Raw genomic sequence first — 19749 nt, forward strand, 5'->3', positions numbered from 1 at the left:
CTGTCCCCAGAAACATGGCAGGCCAGAAAGGAGTGGCAGTATATATTCAACGTGCTTAATGGGAAAAATATGCAGTAAATAATTCTGGCAAGTAAATAATTCTGACAAGGCTGTCATTCAGAATTGAAAGAGAGATAACATTTCCCAAACAAACAAAAACTAAAGGAGTTTGTGATCACTAAACCACCTTTGCAATAAACTTTAAAGAGAAGTCCTTGAGTGGAAAACAAAACAAAACAAAAAGACGAAAAGCAACAAAGACTAGAAAGAACCAAAGAACACCACCACACACAATGTCACTAAAGTCATATCTCTCAACAATCAATCTGAATATAAATAGACCAAATGCTCCAATCAAAAGACACAATATCAGAATGCATTAAAAAAAAAACAAGATCCATCTATATGCTGCTTACAAGAGACTCATTTTAGACCTAAAGACACCTGAAGATTGAAACTGAGAAGATAGAGAACCATCTATCTTGCTAATGGACATCCAAAGAAAGCCAGAGTAGCCATACTTATATCAGACAAACTAGATTTTAACCCAAAGACTGTAACAAGAGATGAAGAAGGGCATTATATTATAATTAAGGGGTCTATCCATCAAGGAGATCTAACAATTGTAAATATTTATGCCTCCAACTTGAAAGAATCCAAATATATAAATCAATGAATTACAACCAAAGAAAGTTATTGATAATAATACAATAATAGTAGGGACTTCAACACCCACTTACAGCAGGGGACAGATCATCTAAGCATAAAGTCAACAGGAAACAATGGCTCTGAATGGCAGACTGGATTGGATGGACTTAACAGATACATTCAGAACACTTCATGCTAAAGGAGAAGAATACACATTCTTCTTGAATGCACATGAAACGTTCTCCAGAACAGATCCCATACTGAGTCATAAATGAGTCCTCAACAAGTACAAAAAGATCAAGATCATACCATGCATATTTTTGGATCAAAATGCCATGAAACTTGAAGTCAACCACGAGACAAAAAAAATTGGAAAGCCCTCAAATACATGGAGGTTAAAGAACATCCTACTAAAAAATGAATGGGTTAACCAGGATATTAAAGATGAAATTTAAAAATACATGGAAGCAAATGAAAATGAAAACGCAACAGTCCAAAACCTTTGGGATGCAGCAAAGACAGTCCTAAGAGGGAAGTATATTGCAAAACAAGCCTATCTCAAGAAGCAAGAAAGGTCTGAAATACTCAACCTAACTTTACACCTAAAGGAGCTAGAAAAGGACGAGTAAAGGGCAAGTAAAGCCCAAAGCCAGCAGAAGAAGGGAAATAAGAAGGGGAATAATAAAGATTAGAGAGGCACCTGAGTGGTTCAGTCGATTGGGCATCTGACTTCGGCTCAGGTCATGATCTTGCAGTCTGTGAGTTCAAGCCCTACATTGGGCTCTGTGTTGACAGCTCAGAGTCTGGAGCCTGCTTCAGATTCTGTGTCTCCCTCTCTCTCTCTGCCCCTCCCCCTGCTTACTCTCTGTCTTTCTCTCTTACTCAAAAATAAATAAAATTAACATTAACATTAAAAATTTTTTAAGAAATAACAAAGATTAGAGCAGAAATAAGCAATATAAAAACAAACAAAACAACAAACAAAGTAGAACAGATCAATGAAACTAAGAGCTGATTCTTTGAAAGAATTAGTAAAATTGATAAACCCCTAGCCAGACTTATCAAAAAGAAAAAAGAAAGGACCCAAGTAGATAAGATCATCAATGAAAGAGGAGAGATCACAACCAACACCACAGTGATATTTGTATTTCATAAGAGAAAACAATGAAAAATTAATGCCAATAAACTGGGAAATCTGGAAGAAATGGATAAACTCCTAAAAACACATAAACTACTAAAACTGAAACAGAAGGAAATAGAAATTGTGACAAGACCCATTACTAGCCAAGAAATTGAATCAGTAATCAAAAATCTTCCAACAAACAAAAGTCCTGGCCAGATGGCTTCCCAGGGAATTCTATCAGACATTTAAAGAAGACTTAATATATATTCTTTTGAAACTGCTCCAAAAAATAGAAATGGAAGGAAAACTTCCAAACTCATTCTACGAAGTCAGCATTACCTTGATTACAAAACCAGACAAAGATCCCACTGAAAAGGATAATTATAGGCCAATATCCCTGACGAACATGGATGCAAACATTCTCAATAAATTACCAGCAAATTGAGAGGCTCCTGGGTGGCTCAGTTGGTTAAGTGTCCAACTCTTGAGTTCAACTCAGGCTATGATCTTACAGTTCATGAAATTGACCCCTACATCAGGCTCTGTGCTGATAGTGTGGAGCCTGCTTGAGATTCTCTCTCTCCCTCTCTCTCTGTTCTTCCACCATTCACATGTGTGCACTCTTTCTCTCTCTCTCTCTCTCCCAAAATAAATAAATAAAAATTGAAAAAATACCAGCAATTTTAGTTCAACAGTACATAAAAAGAGTTATTCACCATGATCAAATGGGATTTATTCCTGGGTTGCAGGGTTGGCTCAATATTGCAAATCAATCAATATGATACATCACGTTAATAAAAGAAAGGATAATAGGGCTCTTGGGTGGCTCAGGTGGTTAAGCATCTGACTCTTGATTTTGGCTCAGGTCGTGATCTTAGAGTTCGTGAGATTGAACCCTGTGTCAGACTCTGTGCTGTTAGATGGAACATATCTCAACATCATAAAGGTCATATATAAAAGACCCACAGCGAATATCATCCTCAATGTGGAAAAACTGAGAGCATTTCCCCTATGGTCAGGAACAAGACAAAGATGTCCACTCTCACCATTACTATTTAACATAGTACTGGAAATCTTAACCTCAGCAAGACAACAAGAAGCAATAAAAGGCATCCAAATTGGCAAGAATGAAGTCAAATTTTCAGTATTTGCAGACAACATGATACACTATATAGAGAGCCTAAAAGCCTCCACCAGAAAAATTGCTAGAACTAATACATGAATTCACCAAAGTCTTAGTATATAAAATCAATGTGCAGAAATCTGTTGCATTTATAAAGGCCAATAAGAAAGTAGCAGAAAAAGAAATCAAGGAATTGATCCCATTTACAATTGCACCAAAACAACAAGATATTTAGGAATAAATCTAACTAAAGAGGTAAAAGATCTATACTCTGAAAACTTTAGAAAGCTTATGAAGGAAATTGAAGATACAAACAAATGGAGAAACATTCCATGCTCATGGATTGGAAAAGCAAACATTGTTAAAATGTCTATACAACCCAAAACAATCTACACATTTAACGCAATCCCTCTCAAAATACCACCAGAATTTTTTGCACACCTACAACAAACAATTCTAAAATTCTTATGGAACCACAAAAGACCCCGAATGGCGAAAGCAGTTCTGAAAAAGAAAAACAAAACTGGAAGCATCATGATTCCAGATTTCAAGCTATATTACAAAGAAAGCTATAGTCATCAAGACAGTATGTTGCTGGCACAAAAACGGATACATAGAACAATGGAACAGAATAGAAAACCCAGAAATGGACCCACAACTATATGGTCAACTAATCTTCAACAAAGCATGAAAGAACATCCAAAGGAAAAAGGTCAGTCCGTTCAACAAATGGTGCTGGGAAAATTGGACGGCAACATGCAGAAAAATGAAACTAGACCACTTTCTTACACCATACACAAAAATAAATTCAAAATGGTTGAAAGACCTAAATGTAAGATTGGAAACCATTAAAATCCTACAGGATAAAAAACAGGTGGCAACCTCTTTGACCTCTGCCATATCAAGCTTACCAGACACATTGCCGGAGGCAAGGGAATAAAAAGCAAAATGAACTACTGGGACTTCATCGATATAAAAAGCTTCTGCACAGCGAAGGAAACAGTCAACCAAACTAAAAGGCAACCAATGGATTGAGAAAAGATATTTGCAAATGATGTACCTAAAAAGGGTTAGTATCAAAACTCTATAAAGAACTTATCAAACTCAACACCCAAAACAAATAACCCAGTTAAGAAATGGACAGAAGACAGGAATAGACACTTTTCCAAAGAAAAGCCATCCAGATGACTAACAGACATATAAAAAGATGCTCAACATCACTCATTAGGGAAATATAAATCAAAACCACAATGAGATTCCACCTCAACACAGGAAACAACAGGTATAGGTGAAGATGTAGAGAAAGGGGAACCTTCTTGCACCGTTGGTGGAATGCGAACTGGTTCCTCAAAAAACTAAAAATAGAACTACCCTACAATCCAGAAATTGCACTATTTACACAAAGGATAGAATAATACAGATTCAAAGGAGTGCATGCACCCCAATGTTGATAGCAGCATTATCAACAGCCAAATTATGGAGAAAGCCCAAATGTCCTTTGATGAATGGATAAAAAAGATAGTGTGTGTGTGTGTGTGTGTGTGTGTGTGTAGGATATTACTCAGTCATCAAAAAGAAAAGAATGAAATCTTGCCATTTGCCAAAACATGGATGGAGCTAGAATATATTATTCTAAGTAAAATAAGTCAATCAGAGAAAAACAAATACCATATCACCCATATTTGGAATTTAAGAAATATAACAGATGAACATATAGGAAGGGGGTAAAAAACAGAGAGAGGGAAACAAACCACAAGAGACCCTTTAGGATAGAGAACAAACTGAGGGTAGATGGAGGGAGGTGGGTGGGGGATGGGCTAGATGGGTGATAGGTATTAAAGAGGGCACTTGTGATGAGCATCAAGTATTGTATGTAAATTACGAATCACTGTATTGTCCTCACATCAATATTGCACTGTATGTTAATTAACTAAAATTTAAATAAAAATAAAAAATAAAGTCACCAGAAAAAAGGGAAAAAAATAAAAACCTTCCAAATATATAATTTTGGTTTTTAGCACAAATAGCAAAAACAATGTAGATATACTGAAAATACTATTTAATAATCTCCAACTTTTCAATTAATTTTTTTCTGATAGTGATTTTTAAATGGTGCGAGGGAAAAATCCTCCTTTTTCATTTTTAATAAAAAATATAAATGCATTTGCTGAATGCAGTCTACACATTTCCTCCTCCTGTCTACTGTTTTAAAGTCAGGGACAAAAATAAAAGTATTCAACTGAGGCCTTAGAGCTTGGGGAGTAGCCTGTTTTGTGTTGCTAAGTGATAGAAATTTCAAAGGTAGAGTCCAGATTCTAGGATCATGATTCAACAAGATTTCTGACATTTGTTATAAGCTAATGAGGCTCTCAGTATCTAACCCCCCAGCAAATTGAAAGGATGCTAAAGGACTTTAACTGCCAGAAAAAATCCAAACCCAGCCAAGAAGGTCCTGTGATTATTTGATTTCTAAAGCAAATCCCAGTCGCCTCTAAACTTGCCAATAAAGTGTTTGGCTAAAGCAGTGATGCCCTGGTGTAATTAGGCAGGATTCTTGCCTGCAAAGAATAGAATATTGCTTAAGCAATAAAAGGTTTTTATTTATTTAGGTCACTCAGGTAATACTGGCTTGAGGCACAGCAGATGAAGTGCACAAATACTGTCCCTCAGACTTTTCCCATGCGCCAGGCATGGAGGTCCCCAAGCACCCCAAACCTCATAACCTACTAGCCTAACAGCTCCAGCTGTGTAAGAAGATCTTCCCTAAAACCTCTTGAGAGGAGTTCTGAGGAGTCTGACAGCCCTGGTTTTTGGCATCATGTGCCCATCTCTACAGCTGGAAGAAAGACTAAGATGTGCAATTATACCCAAATATATCTCCCTGGGATTTGCTTCCTTGAGATCTCAGGTTCTGTGATCCGAATGTCACCAGCTAGATCCCAAGACCTGGCCTTTAATGCCTACCTGCATATAGCCACTAGCTTTGTCTTTTTTAACATTTTTTTTTTCAACGTTTATTTATTTTTTTTGGGACAGAGAGAGACAGAGCATGAACGGGGGAGGGGCAGAGAGACAGGGAGACACAGAATCGGAAACAGGCTCCAGGCTCTGAGCCATCAGCCCAGAGCCCGACGCGGGGCTCGAACTCACGGACCGCGAGATCGTGACCTGGCTGAAGTCGGACGCTTAACCGACTGCGCCACCCAGGCGCCCCATCACTAGCTTTGTCTTACAGACCCTTTGAGCTAAACCTGACTCACACCTGCACAGATGGACCATGGAGTGACGTCTGGAATGACCCACAATCTCCTTACCTCAATATAAAACTGAAATCTCCACCCAAGGAGGAGCCTCAGCCTGCCTCATTTATATAACATACAATGTGTGCACAGGCATGCTTCCTTAAGGTGCATGCGTGACGTTATGCCCGCCTCTACACAGGGTGACAAGGCTTCTCCATCTAAATATTCTTCCTAAACCTAAACAAAAGGAAGCCATTCACCCTCTCTCGGGAGTCACAGCTTTGGAAGCAATTCTCCACGATCAATTTATTTGCTTCAAATAAAAGTTTTCTCAGTGCGACAGCTCATTCTGGTGCAGTTTCTGGCTCATCAAGGAGTGAACTCACTTTGGTCCAGTTACAAGAAGGGGACCCTATGCTAGGCAACAAAACATACAGAGGTCTTTATACCTCCAAAGAGGAATGCTCTCATCTGTGCCACTCTCAGGAGCTGCCAGGGACGCCGACAGACCAGGGAGATAGTCCCGGCAGTCAGAACCTGAAAAGAAATCAGTCTGTCCATGGAAGAAATCGGCCCACTAACAAAGCAGGGGAATCCTTATATACCTATCCACCAGATGTAGTGCCTCTCACCAAAACGCAACTTCATTGCAACTTCAGTACTAAAAAAAAAAGGAATTTTTTCTATTGTAGTTAAAGTTGAATAAGGACAAATTCCAGCGTCACGTGTAAAGATTTAAAAAACTAGATTTACTGGGAAAACATACAAATCAGAGATTAGAACTAAAAGCCATACAGTCTGCATTCTCTGGTCATCACAAAGAGAGGTCTGCAGAAATCAGCTCCACAGGGGCACCTGGATGGCTCAGCCAGTTACGGGTCCAATTCTTGATTTTGGTTCAGGTCATTGTTATGCCCAGAATTCCTGATCCCCAAAGACCACCAGTGAGCCGAGTCCGATGCAAAAGCAAAGAGCCTTTATTCGAGCTAGCTCGAGCTCAATCCCCTACCTACACCGACGCAGTGGTAAGACGCCGGAGAGAGAGAGCGTGTTTCAAAAGCACAAAGGTTTTATAGGGATCTAGGGGCAGTTGGGGGGCGATGGTCATGGCCTTAGCCGATTGGCTGGGGAAGGGTCAGAGTCCCCTTGCGCAGGTTGCCGGGCATGGTTTGAACGGGAAGTTTGAACCGGTGAGCAGGAAGTTACTCAAGGGGAGGAGGCATGGTCTGAGGTTTGAGCAGGAATTTCTTTCTGCGGTTTTCCCGGAAAGGGGGCCATGTCGGGGACATAGTCACTCAAGATGGAGGACACAGAACAAAATGGAGTCGGCCAGTCTAGGTCCAATCTCGCAGTCATGATCTCACAGTTTGTGAGTTCAAGAGTTCAAGCCCCACGTGGGACTCTGCCTGACAGCTGGGAGCCTGCTTGGGATCCTTTCTCTGCCCCTCCCATGCTCGCACTCTCTCTCTCTCTCTCAAAAGTAAATAAATAAATATTTGTTTGAAAAAAGGAAAGAAGTCAGCTCCATATACTGCCGGACACACCACAGGTCCCTGTCCCCCAGGGAGGAATCCTGACTCTCTACAGTCTTAAAAGGCAATCACGATAATAAGTTTTGGATACGGAGTATAAATAGAAAGGATTTGAGCATGAAACAGGTTGACTATAAATGCCAACACAGCTGAAGGTTGTCTGACAATGCCAGTGACCATCACCAGATCACTGGTGAGCAGCGGGCTGCTGCTCTTGCTGGAAGAGGGTCCCCGTTACTATGGGTTCAGGCACAGCCATTCCTGCTGGGGGAGGAGGAGTCTCTGTATGCAAGTTTCTGAACAACTTTCCACTTCCCTTCCAATATGTAATTTGTCATTTAGCTTTCAATTGCAGGGTCAAGAAGAGCCATGTTCAAACCTGACTTGGAGAAATAAATATCACCCAAAGATGCTGGACATGGAACAGAATAGAAAAACTAGAGAGGTTGTCTCCCTTTAGAGAGCATTTAAGTGTGGGCTTTTGCTGTTGCTCTTGGTGTTGGGTGTGGGATCACTTGTAATGTGACTGGAATGTTTCTAGAACTGGAAGAGTGAAAGGAAGGCTGGCAGTGGGGGTGTCAGGCTCTGTGGTATGCTGGGCAGTCAAGGCATGACAAGGTCTGGGCAATGGCCATTATTGTTCTGGCTGTCCCATAGGCTCCCTGTGGGGTGTTTTACCTCCATCCTTCTCCTCCTGCCAAGAGGTTCAAGAGGCCTAGCTATTCCTTTCCTCCTTTCTGTAGACACCACGATTGAGTTATCCAGAGGCCGACATGCAGCCTAAGCAGCTCCAAGCAGAATCATTCCCTGGAAGTAACTGCCCTGCTCAGAAATTTATAGTGACTTCCTATTAGAATTAAATCCAAACTCCTTACCAGGGTCTGTGAAAACTGCACAATTTGACCCCTATTTCTATTCCCTCCTCTCTTCCTCATTGTTTGCTGTCCTACAATCTTCCAACACATTCCAGCCCTACCAACTTTCTCCTGTATCAAACTCTTTGTATTCTCTTCTTTGGGGCTCTTTTCATGTTGAGTTTTTCTTTGGCAACTTTTTATTTATTTATTTTTTGCTTTGATAACTTTTAAAACATAATGTCAAACTTACAGAAAAGTTAAAAGAATAGGAAAACGAATTCCTGTATACCAATTATCCAAATTCGTCAATTGCCACATTTTGCCCCATGTGGTTTTTTTCTCTGTATATATATTTTATATGTGCCTTTTACTTAAAACCACTTGAGTGTAAGTTGGAGACATTATGCATCTTTACTTCTGAATCCTTGCATGTTTCTGTCCTAAAAGTAAGGACATTCTCTTCCAGAACTGGATGGCAATTATCAAAATCAAGACATTTAACATTAATACCACACTATTATGGACTCCACCTTCCATATTCAAAGTTCATCAATTGTCTCAATGGTAGCCTTCATGGTAACTTGGTTTCCACTCCATTATCTCATACAATGTTTCGTTGTTATATGTCTTTACTACCCTTTTATCTGGAAAGGTTCTCAGATTTTCCTATCTTTCTAACTCATGCATACATCACAAATAGGACAGTAGCTTTAATCGCTATCAACTGTAGTCAATGCATCGTTCTGATATCATGTGACTTCAGACTCCCAGAGCTTAGATACGTCTTTCTGTACACGGTTCTTCACAAGAATTGTTATGTAACCTGTAAGACCATGATCATAAAGGCTAGGTCACAGGTCCCCTCCTAGGAGTACCCTCCAGGAAGCATACCATTTCCACTCTCTTGTCAGCGTCTGGCTCATGCTCCTTCTCGAGTCTGGACTGTGGTTATCCTCCTAGCCAAGGACCCCTGCACACAGCTGGCTGTGCTGCCAACAATTAGGTGCCTGTGGAATCACCTCAGATCCGCTGCCGCCACCCCTCTCACACCAGCCTCTAACGCTGTGGTTCTCAGTGTGGCCGTACATCAGAGCTGCTTTGAAAACTGTGGTGCCCCATACCAATTTCATATGCTTTTCTGGAGAGATTCAAGTGGGGTTACTCCTCTCGTTTTATAAGCGTGGATAAAGGTTTTGCTTAATTCTCTTTATCACCGCCGAAACCAGGTTCTGCCTCTTCACTTTACTGAAGACAGGGATAAGTAAAAGGAATTACAACATTAACAAACAAACAGTCCTTCCCTTAAGGCTACTTTAGACAGCAGCTATTTCTATACAAGGCAACTATCTGAGTTCAGGCTTCCTCTGTCAATTTCATGGGGGGGCTTTTGCAGGGTGTCTCCATGTGTAGCTTCTGGCCTGCCTCTTTGGGGCAGAGAAAAGATCTCTTGTATGACAGATATTAGAATAAGCTGGCCTCCTATATGTGTTGTAATTTGTCACCATTCATTTCTCTTCCCAAAAAGTTCACAGATTTTTTTAACATTTATTTATTCAACTAATATTAAGTTCATAAAACCAACCAAATTTTGCTTGCTGGTTTCTATCTTTAAGGTCACATTTAGAAAAGTCTACCATTGTAAGGTTATATAATTATTCATTTATTTTTTCAGTAATTTTATTATTTCAATTTTTAATAGCTAAATCTTTGATCCATCTAGAAATTGGATGGTACTTGGAACAGAGTAAGAATGTAAATTACTTTTTAATGTTGGGTCAATTATTACCAAAAAGGATGTCAAATTCACTCTGTCCTTTCCTTACTGATCTGGAATATTACAGAATTCTTACACTACATAACTTGCCCTGTTTCTGGATTTTCTAGCCTCATTGATCTGTCTTTATCTTCCTCTTCCAACATCAGGCTAAAAAAAAATTTTAGTTTTAATTGTATAGTGTGGCTTTGCCCACTTCCTTTTTTTTTTCAGAAAAAAATGTTAACTTTTATTTAATATTTAGTTATTAAAATTAACTTTAGAGCCACTTTGGAAAGTTGGAATTTCAATGGCAATTGCCTTCTATTTGTAGATTAATTTGAGAATTTACTGCTTTATAGTATTATGACTTTGCACCCCAGAACTTAATCAAGAGCTTAAGCAAGCGTCTTTTATGTTCCTCTGCTTATTTTGAAGTTTTCTTCAAGAAAAACTTGAGCCTTTTGTCAGATTCATTTCTAAGTATTTTCTAATTCGATTTTTGAAAAAAAAAAAGAAAAAGAAAAAAAGTAAAGACCTTCACTGTCCTGTCTTAATTTCAACATATGATCTTAAGCTCTTCAGCTACAGATTCTCCTACACAATAGTTTTTAAGGATTCTGAAGTGGGAAAAAAGACTTTTGTACACCAAAATACTAAATACTTGGGTTAATGGAGTGGTGTTATGATTTTTTTTTTCTTCAGTCATTTCTGACTTTTCTTGATCTTATCTTTATATTTTATTTATTATTTTTTTAATGTTTATTTATTTTTGAGAGAAAGAGACAGAGCATGAGCAGAGGAGGGGCAGAGAGAGAGAGGGAAAGACACAGAATCCAAAGCAGGCTCCAGGCTCTGAGTAGTCAGCACAGAGCCCAACGTGGGGCTCAAACTCACACATGGTGAGATCATGACCTGAGCTGAAGTTGAAGGCTTAACTGAATGAGCCATCCAGTCACCCTTTATGTTTATATTTTAGAATATATTTAAAGTATGAATGAGGAACCTGAAAAAACCCAAAGCTCCCATTTTTTCCATACATAACTTTCATGTATTATGTTATAGCTGCAAGCATTTACATTCTCTAAGACATTTTGTTAGTCACCCCAACTAGATTATAAACGCCTTGAATCTTTTTTCCTGCACCTTCTACTATATCTTTCATGGCACCAAGTATTATGAAAATGGTAAGGGCCTAGGAAATCCTTCCCTAATGGGTTTATCAGATCAATTTAATAACTGAGGCAAAAGCTGGAGGGAAAGAACTGCAAAATGTGATATGGCATTTCAAGATAACTTCTATGTAACCTTGTTTTGTTGTTTTGTTTTCTTTTGTTTTTTGTTTTGTTTTGTTTTGTTCATGTGGTTCTTGTGTGTATGTCTACATCCGCAGCGAGACTGTAAGCATCTGACGAATGGGAGCTATCTCTCATAATCCTGACTTTTATCTTCTAGTTACACAGTTTGGGCACATCAGAGCCAGTTCAGGGAATGCTACTAAATCCTAAATTGACTAAAAATGAAACCTTATATGCTAAAAAACCAAACCAGGAACCAAAAAACGTCAAATATAGAACCGAGTATATATTAACATTCCTAAGCATGCATTTTTAGAGACTTTATTCCACATTGTAGATAACCAAAAGGGTCTCAGTCCCCTGAGGGAAGGGATTTTAGCAAAATAAGCATTGGGCAGGGGGCAGAGGTCCCCATTTTTTATTACATCGTAGAGTGCAAGAAAGTAACAGAGGAACTGTAATACAAAAAAAGAAATCTGTGGGTAATAAATTCATGGAAAGTTAATTACAAATGTATGTAGATGGATCACTTCTTTGTTCTTGTTCTGAGTCTGGTAATGTCATATATAATCTAGATTATTTTCACAAATAATCAAGTTAGCTATATTTTACGTAAAACTACATAAACTCAAAATGTCATTAAAAAGCAGAGTCAATATTCTGAAACACCACAAGATGGTGATGTTACTCCATTTAAAATGTCTTTTTTTTTTTAACTGAACTCTCTCCAGAGGGCTTAACTTCTGCTTTTCTGTGTGTGAAAAATTAATATTGCAAGATCATCCATGCTTCCAAATGGAAGAATCATGTAAAGTCAAAAACACCTATGTAACAAAATTATAGTAGGATTTCCACCTTAAAATGGGACAGTGGACAGTGGTGTGTGAATCATGTCTGTGTCTCTGCTGGCTGTAGGCTTTTGTCTTTTATATGGAGCTTCATGTTGTGTGTGTGTGTGTGTGTGTGTGTGTGTGTGATCTTCCAGATATCTATTATCTTTTCCCTTTGTTCCTCTGTTGCTCTGTATGTATGCCTCCCCTGTTGTGATTTGATATGTCACTGTAATTGTCTCTCCCATTAAATTGTGTCTAATACCTGATTGCAACCTCAGTGTCAAATAAATGTGTGTCTGCATTCATCTTGTAAACAGGTTGATATGTCATTTTTTACTACTTCTCTTCTTCATATCTTCTGTTTCTTCATTAAAAAAATATTAATACAGCTGTGGTGTCTGGGTAGTCCGTAACTAGGCTCAAGAAGTATTTTTTTCTTTTCCCTTTAGTTTGGCTCTCCTTTCTCCATTTCTTTCCATAATATTCACTAAATGTTTGATTTTTTAAAATTACTTTTTATTATCAAACTAAATTCGGAAGTAGGAAAACATTTTACATGTTTTATATGTTCCCGTGTGTGTGTGTTGAGGGGGGTGTTCATGGATTATTTTTTATTCCTTTGGAGGCCTTCCTTGTACTTGATATAAGAGGGGTTTCCCCATTCAATTGATTTATGTGGTTTATGTACACTGACTTAAATAGAACAGAAAAAAAATCTCATTTTGATCCATTATATAAATCAGGAATTATTGTCTGCAAAGAATATTTAAATTGGTTTTCTCTGTAAAATTTTTCTACAAGAGGCTTCTCTACCTGATTACATTTCATATTTTAATCTAATCTGATGCTAAATTGCCTCGTTCTGCCATCATATTCATGAAATAATGAAATGTTTTCTTTTTAAAAAGTAACTACGTCCTTCTCACCACTCCTATTGGAACATTCCAACATTATATTGGGGGTCTCAGCTAACACAATAAAACATAAAGGAAACAAAGCACACAGTTTGGAGAAGAAGAAATAAAACTGCCTTTGTTCACAAGTGACATGATTACTTATGAACAAGATCTGAAAGAATTAACAAAAAAAAAATTGGAACTAAGACTAATAAATGATTATAGAAGGTTGCAAGATAAGGTTAATATAATTTCTTTCCTATGTACCAGAAATGAATAACCAAAATTTGGAATTAGAGGCATTGTTGTGTGTGTAACACCATTTACATTAGAATCAACCTAAAATCTACATGAGGAAAACTAAGACTCTGGTGACAAAAATTTAAAAAGGTGTAAATAAATGGAGAGATATTCAAGGTTCAAAGGTAGGAAGATTCAATATCATCAAGTTATCAATTCTTCCCAACTTGATCTATAGATTCAATGAAATCTCAATCAATATCCCAGCAAGTTATTTTGTGGATATAGACAAACTGATTCTACAGTTTAAATGGGAGGCAAAAGAATCAGAATAGCCAGCACAATTCTGAAGTTGAAGGACAATAAAAGAATTAACACCGCATGACTTATATTAAGCTATAGTTATCAAAATAGTGTGGTCTTGGTAAAAGAATAGACAAATAGATTAATGAAATAAAATAGGGATCCCAGAAATAGACCTCATAAATATAGTCAGCTCATCTTAGACAAAGGAACAAAAACAACAAAATATACACAGGACACTCTTTTCAATAAATTGCACTGGATCTACTGGACATATACATGCAAAAAATAAATCTAGACATGGGTCTTACACCCTATACAAAAATTAACTCAAAATCTCTTATAGACCTAATTGTAAAGTATAAAACTACAAAACTTCTGTAAAATAATATAGTAAGAAACCTAGGGTGAAGACTTTTTTAGACACAACTCAAAAATATGATCCATGAAAGAAAGCATTGGTAATTTAGACTTTGTTAAAATTAAAAGCATCTGCTCTGCAAAAGACACTGTTAAGAAATGAAAAGCCACAGAAAATATTTACAAAACACAAATCTGATAAAAGAATTGTATACAAAATATACCAAGAACTCTTAAAACCCAACAATAAGAAAACAACCAATTAAAAAGTAGGCAAAGTATCTAAACATACATCTCCCGAATAAGATATATAGATGACAAATAAGCTTATGAAAAGATGCACAACATCAAATATCACTCGGGAATTGCAAATTTAAAAAATGAGACCTCTGCATACCTATTAAAATGGCTAAATGCGAAACACTAAGAGTGTAGAGCAATAGGAACTCTCATTCATGGCTGATGGAATGCAAAATGGTACAACCACTTTGGAAAACAGTTTAACAGTTTTTTACAAAGCTAACCATAGTCTTACCAGATGATTCAGCAGTGGTACTCCAAGATAATTACCTAAATGAGTTGAAATTTTATGTCCACTCAAAAACCTACATACAAATGTTAATAGCAGCTTTATTCATAATTGCCAAAAATTGGAAGGAATCAAGATGTCCTTTAATAGGGCAATGTAGAAATTGTGGTACATCCATACAATGGAATTTTACCCAGTGATAAGAAGAAATGAGCTATCAAGCCACGGAAAGACATGCAGGAACATTAAATGCGTATTGCTGAGTAAATAAGCCAGTATGTAAATGCTGCAGTGTATGATTCCAGCTATATAACATTCCTGAGAAAGCTAAACAATAGAGAGTAAAAAGATCAGTGACCTCCAAGCGTTCAGAGAGAGCAAGGAAAAGAGGGAGTGATTAAAGAAGGAACACCAGATTTGGGCGGCAGTGAAAGGATTCTGTACGACACTCTAATGGCAGACACGGTGTTACCCATTTGTGAAAACACTTAGAACTGTGCACCACAAGGAGTGAACCCTAATAAACTGTGGACCTTAGTTGATAATAATGCATCATTATCAGTTCCTTGATGATAACAAATGTGCTACACTAAAGCAAGAGGTTAATAACTGGATAAACTGTAAGGAGGGTATGGTAGGAAAAGATGGTATGTGAGAACTCTGTACATTCTACATAATTTTTCTATTAATCTAGAGCTGCTCTAAAAATAAGATCTATTAATTTAAAAAAACAGGTAACAATGTTGCATTTTATATATTTTTTTTACCATTATCTTTTCTATTCTCTTTCATCATTCAGGCATGAAGGGAAAAATAATCTCATTTTTTAAACTTGCTCTGTCCAAAGTGTATGATAATACATGAAACCATGCCATACCTCTTAGGGGACAAAAAACATTCAGAATTTATTTTGGTATTAAGATTAAAGATTAAGACCAACTTCCAGGTAAGCCACATGTAAGGTTTAAGAGCAAGTGTTTTCGTTCCAATGATTTTGCAGAAATGAGAGAGTGAGGTGTATGATTTGAAATATTCAAATTCTTGAAGGTTTCTGCACTAGCATTAAATGAAAACTAACAGCATAGTTTCAACTTCTTGTTTGATTTCATTAATGTACAAATGATCTTTGCCAGAGCTCCTTCCCTTATTGCAATGGCCTTCTTCACTGCTTTCTCTCCAGCAGCTTTGTTTCCCGGCCCCTGTATGGCCTTCCCAGCTTCAACCACATGGAAGCCATGGAATACAGAGGAGAATGCTTGCTGGAGGGTTTAACGATTTCCTGTCCATATCACAGGGCTCCTTCCCAGTCCTGCATATACAAGCAGACACCCATGGCTGGGTACATCATGTGCCATATGTACACATTGCTGTCCTCAAACACGGAGCTCATCTTCCCCTGGCTGAGCTCACAGATATTCAGCAGCTCGTGAGGGCATTTGTAGTGCTTGGCCCCCCAGAACTCCTCCAGGACATTGCGTGCATATCTGATCGTGTCAGAGATTATTTCTGCCTTTGGGGGAATGGCTGAGCTTCTGGATTTCCAATTTGGCCTTATCCTTGTCTTTGGTGGTATACTCCTAGCACTGACAGGTAAAATAGTAAGACTCTCTTCACGGGCCATTCCTGTCTTCTGTTGGGTACAGGAGGTCAACATAGCTGATACAAACCTCCTCTCCCAGGTTGATATCCTGTACAGCTCTTACTTCTGCCAGGATCCCCTTGTAGGTCACAATGACAGTGGGGCAACAACTATGATTCATCAGTGCAACCTCAGGAAATATTGCCCGGGGAAATATCCCAAATGAGAAAGCTCTGCCTCTTCAGTTGTAGAGCCATTACAGTGAAACTGTGCAAAGAGTACCACCAAGTTATCACTGCCAGGGAACTGGAGGTGCTTGGAGGGAAAGTGACGAAGAGCAGCAATGTCACCTGAATTAAGTCCTTCTACTCATTGTCTGATTTATCCAGATGTGATTCAAACTCCTTCACAGCCAACAATTTCTCTGAAGGTGTTTTTTCTGGGTGGATCTTCTGTTTGGCCGGAATCCTTGCAGTTAGCCTTACCATCTCTGAGGGATTCCAGTCCAACCCCCGCCCCCCGCAAAACAACCCATGCAAGAACATTCCATCTTGTGCATAAGCCAATCGTCTTTCTAACAGTGTCTTTCAGACACTCCCTGTTGAAGTAAAATGCCTGCTTGCATCTTCCACATTTGAACAATCCTTTTTTCCTGGCAAAGCAGTACTTGCAGTGGTTGCTGCATTCCTTGACTGTGAGCATGTGGGCGTAGGCCTGGAGGGGAGGACAGAGTTCCCCACGTGGAAGGGCTCGGACCCACATCCCCTGCCTCTTGCCCAGGCAGTAGAAGCACTCCGGGCCACTGTGGTCTGCAGCCATCAAGCGGGCAGTGGGACCGCAGCACCAGAGCAATGGTTCCTCCTCCCTGTGAGCTCTTACTGGAGAGGTGTCACCCAATGCTGCAGGGCTGGCAAGTTCTAATACTTTTTAATGACTATTCAGATTAGTTGTGTGAAATTAACTGGAGCGCTATTATAACACTGTTAGTTTCAAAGGAAACTCTGCATAACGTGCATACATCTAGGTTGTCTAGTCATTTAATATACTTAGTACGTTTTAACAGATTTTAACAAGACGTGTTCATGAACTATAGGGTCCAAGGTCCTATTGTTCGATGTGGAAAACTCTAGTGAACATGATCTTCATACTGAAGACATACTTATGAGCCTAAATTCCTTGACAAGGGCTGTATCTTATGTAAGATATTCTATCCCAACTAGCCTTATGCATATACTTTTTAAATGTTTGTCAAATAAATAACAGAATGAATGAATGAATGAACGAATGCATATGTGAGTTGTATAACAACTCATGATTTAATCCTTTCTATTGATTCCTAGTTTTCATTTACAGCCAATAAATAATGTGATATTCGCTATTCCTCCGCTTGACTCCATTGAGCAAAAGATAGTCATAAGCCTCATCTACAAATTCTTTGATGCACCTTGACTAAAAATTTTAAAGGGAGTCAGAAGCTGTTAATATTAGCATTTTAGTTAGAAGTTCAAATGGAAATCTATTATCATAAAGAATATAAGTCTCACAACAAACCATTTTTACATGTTGTTAATTAGATAAAAGAGGTTTACATGAGTTGTCATAAAATACTAATTGATACTTATTTGTGCCATCACAATTTGAGGTTTTCATTTAGATGTTTCTTAAAAATGGCAAAAAAAAAAAAAAAAAATAGGGGGCGCCTGGGTGGCTCAGTCGGTTAAGCATGCCACTTCATCTCAGGTCATGATTGCATGGTTCTTGAGTTCGAGCCCCGTGTCAGGCTCTGTGCGGACAGGTCAGAGCCTGGAGCCTGCTTCAGATTCTGTATGTGTGTCTCTCTCTCTCTGCTCCTCCCCTGCTCATGCTCTCTCTCTCTCTCTCTCCCTCAAAAAAAAAAAAAAAAAAAGTTTTATTAAATGGGAAACAAAATTCTGTAATATTGAAATTGTTCAAAAATGAATCCAAATATTGCTTTATAAACTTGAGATTAAAACTATGTTTTAGGGAACTATATTTGTTAGAAAACTTATTCACATAAATTGCAATCTATGTTGACATAGGGGGTTAGTTTTATCTTATTAATAATGAGTTTATTATGACCTCACTGAGATAGCTCAAATTAATAATATATAAAGATTATGTAGATTTTCTTAAAATTAGAGAATTAGCTAAATGTCATCCCTGGTTGTAAATATTAATTTACAGATAAAAATGATTACAAGTTTAAAATAAAATTCAAACTCCAAATGTACTTAGATTGTTGGATACCTAGACTGGTTTGGATGGCACAAAGGAAAGTGGCTGTATTGGAAACTTTGCAGACTTGAGATTTAAAACACTTTAGACTAGTGAAAAGAATCCATATCAGGAAAAAGGCCACTCAGGGATTATGTCGCAAGGGAGAAGAACATGGTAGAGCTGCTACACCGAATGCTAAGAAATACCTCCAATTTCAATAGGAAGAGGAGTCTATGAAGGAAAATCAGAAAGAATACCCAGGTTAGTGTTGTTGAAACATTTCTGAATTTCCACCATTTAATTCTTCTATCTTATTATATCTACTTCTTTTTGTCACTTATTAAAATTGCAGAATAACAAATGAGAATCAGTATGCAAGGCATACAGATTCTCTTATCTAGAAAGGTTACAATAGTACGTGGTTAATAATACCAAATAGAAAATAAGCACAATACACAGCTTTTTTTTTAACAGTTTTTTTGTATCATCTCTTACTAGCTGCTTCACTGTGGGGGATAAGCTTGGGAATCCCCTGGGCTTATACCAATGGGTTAACAAGGCATAAAGAAATACAAAGCCATAAAATGCTCACACCTGAGTTTGGGTAAACCAGATTGGCACTCCAAGAATAGGGGGATGCAAAGACACCCGAGAATAGGGAGGCGCAAAGGCGCCAGGAATAAGGAGTTGCAAAGGCACCCAAAATAGAGAGAGGGTGCAGAGCCCCCAAACTAGAGAGGGAGAGACAAAGTCCTGAAATAGAAATGGTGCAAAGGTGCCCAATACATACGTATATGAAATAAACAAGATTAGATGTTCAGGGTGGAAGCACCCCCAATTTAGTACTATAGCAAAAAAGCTGCTTTCACAGGAGGATAGGGCCAGGTTAGGTAAATTGGTGAATTAGACTATGGACCGCTGCGCTACAGGCAAAGCAGCCCAGAGCGGAGACAGTTAACAAAAGAAAAGGTGCCTTGTTAAACCTGAGGTTACTCCCCCTGTCTATCTCATCCCCTAGGCTGGCAAAGATAAACAGGCATGGCACCTCCTGTCTGCTGTTAACAACCATCTACCCATCTGCCCAGCTCCTGGATTTTGTTCTATATTGACCCAAACCCCAAATACTGTGTATTTCCAACCCCCCCCCCACCTTTTCCCTCACATCCCAAGTTACTGTTCCTAGTTTGTCTCTTTG

At 38.3% G+C, this 19749-nt stretch overlaps 1 long non-coding RNA gene and 1 pseudogene across 4 annotated transcripts in view; both read right to left on the reverse strand.

Moving 5' to 3' along the window:
* The window catches only part of LOC123600985, a 53660-nt gene that overhangs the window by 19606 nt on the left and 14305 nt on the right, over window positions 1–19749 (reverse strand). For 2 of the 4 annotated variants that reach the window (XR_006713907.1, XR_006713909.1), the window contains exon 3: window positions 18549–18785. The exons of the other annotated variants lie outside the window; for them this stretch is intronic. This is a non-coding gene — a long non-coding RNA (uncharacterized LOC123600985). Of the gene's footprint in view, window positions 1–18548; window positions 18786–19749 lie in introns of those variants that run through there. 4 annotated transcript variants of the gene reach the window in all.
* On the reverse strand, window positions 15618–18058 carry LOC123600983 (annotated as a pseudogene).

This window comes from Leopardus geoffroyi, chromosome D1 (genome assembly GCF_018350155.1).
Source record: "Leopardus geoffroyi isolate Oge1 chromosome D1, O.geoffroyi_Oge1_pat1.0, whole genome shotgun sequence".
Taxonomy (NCBI): domain Eukaryota; kingdom Metazoa; phylum Chordata; class Mammalia; order Carnivora; family Felidae; genus Leopardus; species Leopardus geoffroyi.